We start from the raw sequence: 11,507 nt of genomic DNA on the forward strand, positions 1-11,507 counted from the left end.
AACAGCACCTTGTGAATTCATTCATTCACATTTACTTGAACATAGCTCAGATTTTCAGCTCTGGCCAGACCGATTATATTCACCTCAGGAAGCTTGATCACCAACAAATCCCCTGGCCCCGCTCCCCCTCCCCCAGTTTAACTGGGAATGAGCTAAAATGTACATCTAAACAAGAAAAGCAAAACCCACACGGGATCATACTACTCACTGTGCAGTGGAAGATCTAAACACAGAGGAATCCGAGGGCCTCTGGGGGAGTTAACACCATGAGGATGACAGTCACTCTTAAACCCAAGTGTTACTAATATTCAACCCTGTGAGCTGTTTGGCCAAAATAGAACAGGCAATCCCTTCATTTCTGTAGAACAATCCACACTATATTGAGCTTGGATTGAGGAGCCAGGAGCTTGCCAAAACTTTGACTTTATCAAATGCTCTTTAGTAGCCCAGCCAAAATCAACTTACTTTGACTGGCTGAAGAGCTTTCTGTTCTTTTCTGCTTGGGGTTCATATAGCACGTGGATCACTTGGGTCTCTGAGTATTTCCAGCAGGGCATAAAGCAAGCCAGCTGAGGTCTTTTACATGTCTGTTCTCTTATCCTCTTTCCACAGGTTGGTTGGTCTTGCAGATATACTGCTTACACAGCTATATGTGTTAGCATGCACACAGCCTTCACATGCACATATGCTTGTGGCTATATATTTGCATCAGACAAACCAATTTGAAAGAAATAAGGTTTCCTTTTTAAACAGTGGTGCAGTTTGCAATTGTCCTTATAAAGCTATTTCTGAGCATGGGCTCAAGCCCTGACAAGATTCTCTGTTCTTTCCAGGAAGCATTGGTTTTGCAGTGTGGGGATCCACTCTCCTACAGGAATGAAGAGCACTTGTTACCTTGGAAAACCGTGGAAAATCTGATTGTGATGCCATGGGACATTGTCCCCTAGATCAAAATCCTTTCTGAACTTAGGGACTGATAGACTCTTATAAAAGAGCAAAGTGCAAGCGCTCCTAGGAGGAAGCATATTTTTTTTCTCAGTTGGTCTAGAGTTATGGCAGGAAGGAGCTAATCTTTTGGAAAGAACCATCTGAAAATGCAAACAAAACTGTAACAAGTGCAACTGGCATCTCATAAGCTCCTCTCATCCTGCTGCTTTGTGTGCTGAAGCATTTGATGGCTTGCCCTGCTAGGTGAGACTTGAAACAGGGTCATGGAGGAGAAGAGAGGGGAAGCATCCTGGCCCTGCTTGCTTTTGGTTTAAGGCCAAAGAGGGCCATACTGCAAACCGGTAAGGATGCTGATCCCTCTCCACTCCACTCTTGAAGCAGGCTGTGCTTCCAGTCTACGTGGCTGAAAGAGAAACAAGCCAGTGACTGGGCTGAGGAAAAGGTGGCAGAACGTGCAAGCAGTGACAGTGGGGCTGCATCCAAGGTGGAGCACCCCTCAGTGCAAGAGCTGATGCATCAGGACCTCAAGGTTTGAGTCAAAACTCATTTTGGTTGATGGAAAGCTTTCCATTTGTTTGAGTGGAATAAATGAATGATTCATGGCCTATGTTGTTTGGATGGTAGTGAGTGAGAAGTTCCCTAAGACAGGAATGAATCAGAAAGGTTCAAGCTTATGATGTGGATGAAGTGTTTTTAGATACAGATCGCACTCCAGGAAGCCTTTGATCTTCAAGAAAAATCTTACTTTGCCTTCAGCAACATGGAATACCTGCACAATGCAGCAGGTATCTCCCCTCCAAGCCATAGTTTCTGTTTTTACACTGACTTCAGTTCTGCAACCACATGTGAGTGTCAAAATGGCAGGCCTGAAAAACGCTGAGTGGAAGGAGGTCAGAAGTGCAGGTCAGGACACTTTTATCTCTGAAACATGGCTTCCAGATTGATCAGTTTGGAGTAGGATTCATTTTCTCACAAATTGTTTCCTATATTGGGCAATCCAATATCAGCAAGCATCCTGCACCCAATCCAACAAATTGCTAAAGGCCACAACTTGAAGGTACTTGGGTGTATGGGATTCAGCAGGACCACACATGTGTGAGAGGTAGCAATAGATACTAGTGCTTTGCAAAGCTGTACAGAAAGCAATGCAATTCCATTAGCAGCATGCAGATCAACAATAGTTTGTGCCGCTCCTTGCTCCATGTAGTAAAAGTAAAGTGCTTACAGCTGCCAGAGGTAGAATAATTAGTGATTATTCGTTTCTTTATTCACTTAGCCAAATCTACCTATGCTTTAAATTGAGTACAGACACACTTTTCTGGCTAACTGCATGTTTCCTCAGGCAACAATGGTATCGAAAGGTTCAGTTTAGCTTCATGTTGTTTCACCCTTATTCCAATTCAAATGCGGTCATTCAAATTTTGGTTTGTTCACTTTTCTCTTGTTATTTTCAATATACTAGTAAGCAACCTCATTTTGACAATGATTGCCTGAGAAACTGCAGTTCAATGAGTATTAGTTTTCGGTATTTGCCACACCTACTCAATTTTTTAAGATGCTTCTACTTTCATACTGAAGTTGTCATATAATGTAATACAAATACTTGTACCAAATTTGCCATGAAATACAAATGCCATTTAAATTGTTCTGTAAATCTCACTTACTGTGGTTATAATTTTCCCAAATTCATAGAGTAAGGGATTAATCTGCTTAATAAATTGGGATGTTAATATCTTCTAAAGTGTCATGATAAAAGTAGTGTGTAAATATTCAGTCCATGTTTCTTAAAATTGCCACCTCTACATTCGCAAGAATTTTATAAAAAATGAAGATATTTCAATACAACAGTTCTTACATTCCAAACCCTGTTAGAGCTGATCATTTTTTTAAATTGATGTGGCTATCAGCAAGTTACTTGGATTCCATTTATATGTTGCTAATGAATTACTTTAAAAATTGGATCAGCTGGAATTATCACTAACTGCTAGACACATTCATAGATGCATACAAGAATTATTTAAATAACTTTTGAGTTAACAGTTTTCTTTGGAAAATATGGTTTTACCAAAATGTTAAGATTTTGGTTATTTTTAATCAGAAAATGGATCATTAAAATGAAATGTGTTGACATATTCATAGAACTTTTGACCTCCTTTTCTGAATAAAACCAAAAAACAATTTAAAAATATATAAGCTCTCATGAAATCAAAGGTATGTTTTCCAGCCAACTTTACATAATGTTTATTAAACATAACATAGCAATTTATGAAAGGTGTGTTTTAAAGCCTTCCAAATAGGTTTAATTAGGTTTCATTGCATGGCTGAAGTGACCCAAAATATCCATGTTTCTCAGGAAGATCAATTGAAAGCCATGTCTTACATTTCTGAGGAAAGGAGAGCACAGAGATTTATTTTCCCAAGACCGCAGAGAAAAGAGCCATTCTGCCAATGGAAGGGAATGGGATTAACTGGATTTCTGTCCTCACCTGCTAAAGTATTCCTTAATGAACCAAATAAAATGAGGAACAGTATTCAAGTTTAGAAATTTTAAAGATTTTTTCACTTTTCATATGCACTTTGAGATAGGAAAGGGTTAGATTGACCTCTAGACATACAGTTCCTCATCTTTTTAGCATTTGGTTCCAACACTTTGTTCTAGGTAATTTTTTTGTCTTCATGACCCTTCCCAGCTCTGACTTCAACCTCGAGTATCAGAGGATAAAAATAACCTGCCAAAGAATGGTTGGCAAAGCAGGATGAAAACTGTGGTTGGAAGCGGGAAGACACCACTTCCTTGACTTCAGAGTGAGTCCTTCTTAGACCTTTGGGCTAGCCAGCCCTGTTTGAAAGCAGTTCCTTATGAAGGGCAAGTGGAGGCTGCTCCTTGGTGTGATCCCCAAAGACTGGGACAAATAAGAGAGGAAGGATCTGGTTGGCAGCCCTAAGCCTGGTGGCAGTCATCTGTGGATCTTCAGGAGACTTTGGGGATGCAATGGAAGGGCCTGACAATAGTATAACTTTGCATTACCTCGTAGAAATAAGGTTGAAATAGCAAGAAAAATAGCCAAGATTGTGTTCTTGATGTGGTAATTTTTTTTTTTTTTTCCAGTGAAGGGACAAGCTGGCAGGCTATAGAAGTTAGCACACTTACTTTCTGAGAGAATTTGAGCAGTGGGTTTCTTTTGTTCTGTTGAATTTTACACAGCAAGAAGAATCACTGCTATGCAGTGGAACTTGTGTATCTATTGTAATCTCCTTTTTATAATGCATGTCCACAATGCTGAAATCTCCATTAAGCTTGCTCTTCTAGCTGGGAATCTAACAAAAAAAAAAAAAAAAAATTAGGGATACAGTGTGAGACTAACTAAAACTGAGAGTTACACTAAGCCAATAAGAAAAATCCACTCACTCTTTGACGTGTACTTACATTTAGGTGTCTTCATAAGACACATCTATCTGCATCACTGCATATCTGTTAAGTATTTTGATGTTTTCTTCATATAATTTAATAATGTAATGTGTAAAATAACCTAAAGCAAAAATAGTGGATTGTAGAAAACCACGAAATAAAGAGTGCAGAAGAAAGAATATAATCTTTGCCTGCGGTTTTCACAGAGGTAAGTTGATGAAATCAGCATATGCTTTTTAAACTATGAACAAGATTAAAGAAGAATGATGGAATTTCTTGATTTCATCAGGTAACAGTGGAGACAGTGGAGTGTATTGGTGCTTTTATATTGCATAACTCTCCCAGTAGCAGGGACCTCTATATCCATTTATGTGAAAGTTAGCAATGAGGAAAAGAAATAGACCTGTTCCACTTCAAACATGCATTTTGGCCCCAAGCTGTCCATTGCACAGTTTGTTCATGTTTGAACAAGGTTAAATAACCACGGACAGAAGAACAGAGACAGATTTTGAGCTTGGCAAAACCAGAAGCATCCTGGTGGCAGGATGTATGTGGCTTGGCTGAAGAGTCTTGTCTGATGGGCAAAAGATGTGGGATCAGATGGGTTCCAGAACTGAAAAGGCAGGAAATCTTGAATGAAATGGAAAGGTTCACCAGCCTTTAATAATCTAGGAGTGGAATAAGACTCCAAAACATGTTCCAAGGTTTCTGCAACTGGGGCCATGGGTCAGGCAAGAAGATCAGTCTAAGAGCTTGTCTACAATGGACTTTTTTATATTGAAATAATGATACTGCTACAGCTTGGCTGGTTAGTTTCCCAGTCTAAGCAAGTACTCAGCAAAGCAAATAAATCCTTATGAGAAAGTAAAAATGTAAGGTTGTCTAGGCTTATCCATTAGTCTAAACTGTGACTATCTCAGAGATGGTTAGTTCAAAAATGGCTTTCAGTCCTGCTTGTTGGGGAAGATCAAAGAAAAAAACTTCTGACAGATGGACATGCTAGCCAGGAAACTGGAGTACTTCTGGCTTGTGAACACTGAAACAAGAGCTGCACATTTCACAGGAGTGGCAATGTCTATCTCCAGTGACTCAGACTTCCTTTGCTTGTGTTCTTCAGTCTTCATGCTCAAGCAACGAAGAGCAAATGTTTAACTTGAAGGGAGAGAAGGATGATGTTTGAACAAACTTACAGAATGCTAAGGCAATTAGGTAGTGTCTGATGAAACAAAACTGGTTAACACCAGCCCTCTAACCCAGAGAGTGTAAGATCAAGAGTGAGAAAGATATGTAGAGCTCTGAGCGTCCTCTCCAGTAAACCACGCCTGAGTTGGTATGTCAAAGCATTCTTGTTGCCATGAAATAACATGGCAGCTTGATTTTACACTGAAGATATTGAAATCCATTATTAACTAGCTATGAAGGCAATTAATCATTCAGTACCTTAATCCCAGGGACAATTAAGCAGGTAGGCAAACCAACTAATTTGTTAGAGTCCCTATGTTTTTTCTAGTATGCCAAGGGTTCTTGCACTGGCAATTCCCATCTGCAGCTTGAAAGTTGTCAAAAGGAAAACAGATATTACAGCTCTAGACTTTCTCACCTGGAGGCCACAAGAAACACTTTGAAATTAGGGAATAAAAACTTCAGAGGGCTTCTGTGAGACGATCAAAAGAGAAACAGTTAAAAATGTGGGGACAGTTCTGAAGCTGGTGATTTAAGTTAGAAGGTGAAGAATGACAATTTAAGAACACATTGAGATGAAAGAAAAGGTTCAAACCTCTTGGAGCTATTGCTCCAGGCTCTCTGCAGACTCGGAAGAAGTACCCGCATCGGCTGGTGTTCAAGGTACATTTATCAGAATTTCTGTTGCAGTCACAATGACTAGAAACACATTACACAACATGCACACCTGGACCTTGGAGAACAACTTAGCATCATGGAGAAGCTTCCATAGACAACAGAACCTGCAGCAAAGATCACCTAAGAACAGAACAAGCAGAATGTGACAACTATGACAATACAGTCTAGAGTCAGGGAGTAATTTTCAGTGCAAATTCAACTGAACTGGGTCTAACTGGCTGCAGCATAGACCTTATTATATCCCTTGCGCATATAATACACCTACTTGTCTTTCTGAAGAGCTGCAAACTTACTGTTGCCCTTAACTTTTTATCTAAAACTTGAATCCTCACTGTTTTCCCTGAAGCTATTTTAATTTATTTGTGGCTGTTTTGCAAACCTTTGAGATGATTGCCTTTGTTACAGTCACTGTTCTGCTGGATTTCCTGATACCTGCTATTTCTCCTTTAATCTGTCCCAAATTCTACTGCCAAATATCAGCCTGTCATTACAGCTACCTCTCAGTGCTCTCCTAAATCCACTTCTCTGATTAATACTTAAAATCACGTCAAACTTGAACCTTTATTCTTTCTGGGTTTTTTTTCCATTCCTTATTCCTTATTCCTTATTCCTTATTCCTTATTCCTTATTCCTTATTCCTCTCCTCTCTTCTTCTCTCCCCTCCCCTCTGCTCCCCTCCCCTCCCTTCCCCTCTTCCACCTCCCCCTGTCCCTTCCTGTTTCCCTTCCCCTTCTTCTTCTCCTTCTCCTTCTCCTTCCCCTTTCACTTTGCCTTCACTTTTGAACAGCACTCTGCTATTCTTTGGCACTTGTATGTTTTCCCCCTGTCCTTCCCTTATTTTTAAGAACTAGCCATGGTGGAACTCCTCTCTGTTGCTTGCAGTACATCGCCAGAAGGACCAGGAAAGTGGAATTGGATCCTGTTGAACTATTAATAGCCACTGTACATATGTCATAACAACCTCTTCTATTTGGCTATCTAAAACAAAAGCATTCTCCCTACACTGGCCATATTTCCATTGTGTTCCAAGTATTTGTGTGTATATATGCATGCACGTGAAGATTTCAAGACCCAGAGCAGAAATCATGCTAACATAACTAACATGTCTGCTAAATCTCTGCTCAATCATATAACTTCTCATTACATTCTATGTCAGGTTTTGATGCTCGGCATGTTTTGCTATTAGAATAGTAAGTACCAGCTTGATTGCAGCAATATCTTTTGTAAGACTACACAGAAAAGAGTACCACCCACTTGCAGTTGTCAGATTTTCAGATAAATTAGTTCATTACTGAGGAAATTATGGCATTTTTCTGCCATCTTCTTTTGAAATTAATTCAAATATTAATATATTGATTGGACAGGTGGCATTTACATAGAGACTGATATGTATAAATAATTGTTAGCTTTCTGAAGACAGAATGGGATGATGAAATGTTTTTGTAATGATAGGTAAGGATTTTTGCAAGTGTACTTGTACTATTTATGGACTTCCTTTTGTGTTCTTTGCATCCTTCTTTTGTCCTACATTCTCCCTATTAATGGGATCTACCTAGTCATCTTGAAGGCTGACAGGTAGCCTGGGTTTCCATAAAAGAGCTTGAAAATTCTGATACTGAAATGATGCTGCCAAAAAATAAGCAAAATACATGAAGTCATTTGCACATGTTAGTGTGGCAACTTTTTTCTGTACAACCTCAAGACAGAGTGGCAATAGGTTATGAAATATATTTTGAAATGTACATTATAGCACCTGCCTTCTTACATATGTGGTTATCTTTTCTGACAATATGACTGCTCACCTCTGACTAGATCAGTATTTAAAGGGCATTGTAAATATGAATTCACATTACAAATGGTGTCTCTTCAATTCTAGAGAACACAACAGCAAGTTGTAGAGATGGAAAGTGGCAAAAATGACTTCTTCAACACTAGTATAGATGAGATACAGAAGAAAGCATATTGAAATAAATTAATGCAGAGAGAAACCCAACAAAATGCTAGTTTAAAATGTAGGTAGTCAAAGTGGGTATTAGGAAACTGAATAATTGAAGACATCAGAAAGGCTTGCAGAAAAGAAATATAGAGTTTAAAAACAGAATAACACTTCATGAGATACCAATGTATCGTAGTGAAAGCATCCATGAAGAAAAACATGTAATTTCAGTATGTAACACCTACAACTAAAAGAGAAAAAGCTAAACTACTGAAAGTAATTGGTAAAGATTATTAACCCAATTAGATGGAAGAATGAGCCAGGCAGAATGTTTAAACTAGTAGTATATCCACCAGAGTCAATGAAGTCATCCAAACTAGAGCACCTGAGGGTTTGACTGAGACATGAAACAGAAAAAAAAAAAAAAAAAAAAAAAAAAAGGCCATAAACACATGGGAGTAGAAAAAATACAGTCTTTTAACAGAAAGAAATGGACAACAAATGGATAAGAAACGCCTTCTTTTTGTGTCAGTCACAAACTTAATATAATGGGAAAAGACTTCAACTGCATTTGTCGAAACATCTTGAGACTAGCAGTAGCTCACAGGTAGGAGAGGTGTGACCAAAACAAATGACATCATTACAAGAACACAAGAGTTTTGGTGTGCACTTCAGCAGTGCTCAACTTTCTGCAGTGTGCATCCCTGTGCTTACAGGGAAAATGAACTGGAATTGACCCATATGTACAACTGGGACTTCAGCAAAAGCTGCAGTAGAAACAACTTCATTAGGAAATAAACTGTAAAGTGAAGTAGTTCAAAAGTAGGAGATAAAATACATTGTTTCTTTTTTATATCTTCAAAGACATGCAAGATAGGAAATCAACTATGCCTGAAATGCTTCCACGGGAAATGAAAATACCTACAGGAGTTGCTTCAAAAAATGAAACTTGGGCTAAATTTGTAATGTATCAGTAAAAATGTCATCAAACTGCATATACCAGACAGATTATTCAGCAGTACCAGACACTTCTCTACAAAGCCAGAGATGGCCTTGTTCAATTTTATGGTACGTCTAGAAAAATTAGATACCAGAAATACTGGCTGAGAAGTGCAACTCAAATCTATTAGAGGCTGTATATTATACAGGTTGAATAGGACATACAGAATAAAAATTATTTGTTTGGCATTTGAATGCTTAAGTTTTAAAAGTGCTGGAGTGCTAGAGAGAGAGATCAAGAGATGCACGTGTGGCAATTAGATCTTCAAAAAAGAAAAAGAGCAAAATGCATTTTTTCAAGGGAATACAAGTAAGAATAGCTTTGTATTGAATTGCATAAATCCAGTAAAATATAGAGGGTGCAGGGACTGAAAAATGACTGGTATATATAGCCAGAGAGCAAACCGACCAATAAATTCAACACCATTTCACAAATCACTCAGTACCTATCTCTTCTGAAGACAAAATCAAACTGTTTCTCTCTTGCAGTCTTCTTAGTAGCGAGTATAATATAATGTTGTGACATAATGTCCCTGTACTAACCAGCATACAGTTGTCATGATCCAGAAGGTCATATGTTGTAAAGTGACTATAGTTTCAATCTCATTGACTCCATCTAAAACCACACAGAAGTTAAATGAAATCCAGATGTGTCTTTGGAAGGACTGTGTTTAATAAAACTTAATTTGCACTTATAGCAAAGAATATTTTGCTTCTAAAGATTTCAAAAATGTAAAATGAATTTAATTAAGCTTCATGGTCACTGTTTTTTAACAGTAAGAAGTCAGGATGTACCTTTAGTTGCTTTGCAAACCCTCGTCATAGTAATTACAGATTTCCCCAAAATCAGTTTTTTGTCTGTCTTCTGCTGGTGGATAAAACACCCTTTGGACCAGACTGCATTTTATTCTTCTGTTAAATCAAATCGATCATTGGAAAGAGGACATATACTGACAAATTACTTACTGAAGATCTAGGGCCATTTGTGATTCATGTTCAGTTACTAAGGATGTGCTTTGTTCTGTTACAACTCAGTTAATTTTAACACTGAAGGAATATTTTTAATTAACTCTACTGGGATCTTGACTGGGCTCTAAATACAAGGTTTTCTGCTGCCTGCACTTTTTAGGCATGTTCTTAGGCTGGAAAAGTGATGACCTGTGGTACTCACCAAATATACCCTGAAGTCTACCATAGCCTTCCAACACCATATACCCGTTATTCTTGGCTCACGCCTAAACTAAAAGGTTTGGAGCAGGTCTGGTTCTCTTTGTAAAGTGAAAACCTGGCTCCTGGTCCTGGTGTAAAGCTTCTGAGGAAGCCTGGGGACAGGTGTAAAACGAAACAATGAGTTTACTCAAGTATCTGACTGCTGAAGATTCGTTTTTGTCAAAGAAGCAAAAATATAATTTCTAGCAGTCGCAACCTAAATATCTGTCAGATAAGGAAGTGACTTCCAATATCCAACCTGTTCCTCACCAGTATACTTTCTTAAGAATTACCAGCAACGTAAAAATATCTTTCCATGGGTCTTCAACACATGTACTACATTCTGAGGTGCCCTTGCAGATAGCAAAGTGATCTTATAGTGAAGAGATTGCTCTTGGATATTTCAATCTGAGCTCTGACAGAAATAAAACATTCCAAATTTTATTAGCAGGCTGAAAGTTTTAGGTTTTAATAGAAGAAATTTCTGAAGGGTTCTTAAAAGCCTAGATCTGGGCTATTTACATGTAAACCCTCTCAAATCCACTGTCCTCTCTAGGAGTATTTGCTAAAATAAAATGTTGATGATCAGATACCCTTTGTCTTTCATGGACTGGAGTAGGATTTCTCTGCTTCCAACCAACCAGTTTCTCCTCAAAGTCCTTCACAATAAGGAAACCCATGGAGGTTAAAGAAATAAGAGTTGCCAGGGTAAAGGTCAGAACAGCACATTTCTAATCTTCTTAGATAGGAAAGTGAAATTCTCTCAATAGCTGCAGAACATAATATTCTAGAGAGAGAGTCATATTCAGTTCTCCAGTGAGCTGATACAATGCTTGCCTCTTGCAAAGGGCCTGCAAACCTTGCTCTGGTAGGGTAAAATAGCCATGAAGAAGTGGAGAATAAATAGTAAGTTGACGCAAACTTGTTGCAAACTCTTCCAAATTTGGGGATTAAAAATAAATAAATAAATAAGCAGCCACTCTCAGTTCTGTAAGGGGACATTAACAACACTGCCTCACTGTTGATAAAGGAGTGTGCTTTTGGTGTCTTATTTTGCGCATTGCTTTCCTAATGTCTTCTGCTCACTAAGGCTATGGTCACCGCCCATGCTAAATGTACTAGTTTCCCATCCTGAGGAGCTCATTT

General features: G+C 38.5%; 1 long non-coding RNA gene across 3 annotated transcripts in view; it reads right to left on the bottom strand.

Moving 5' to 3' along the window:
* LOC135577267 (uncharacterized) overlaps nucleotides 1-11,507 on the bottom strand; it is a 31,048-nt gene that overhangs the window by 16,707 nt on the left and 2,834 nt on the right. For 2 of the 3 annotated variants that reach the window (XR_010468897.1, XR_010468896.1), the window contains exon 1: nucleotides 4,100-4,353. The exons of the other annotated variant lie outside the window; for it this stretch is intronic. This is a non-coding gene — a long non-coding RNA (uncharacterized LOC135577267). Of the gene's footprint in view, nucleotides 1-4,099; nucleotides 4,354-11,507 lie in introns of those variants that run through there. 3 annotated transcript variants of the gene reach the window in all.

This window comes from Columba livia, chromosome Z (assembly GCF_036013475.1).
Source record: "Columba livia isolate bColLiv1 breed racing homer chromosome Z, bColLiv1.pat.W.v2, whole genome shotgun sequence".
Classification (NCBI taxonomy): domain Eukaryota; kingdom Metazoa; phylum Chordata; class Aves; order Columbiformes; family Columbidae; genus Columba; species Columba livia.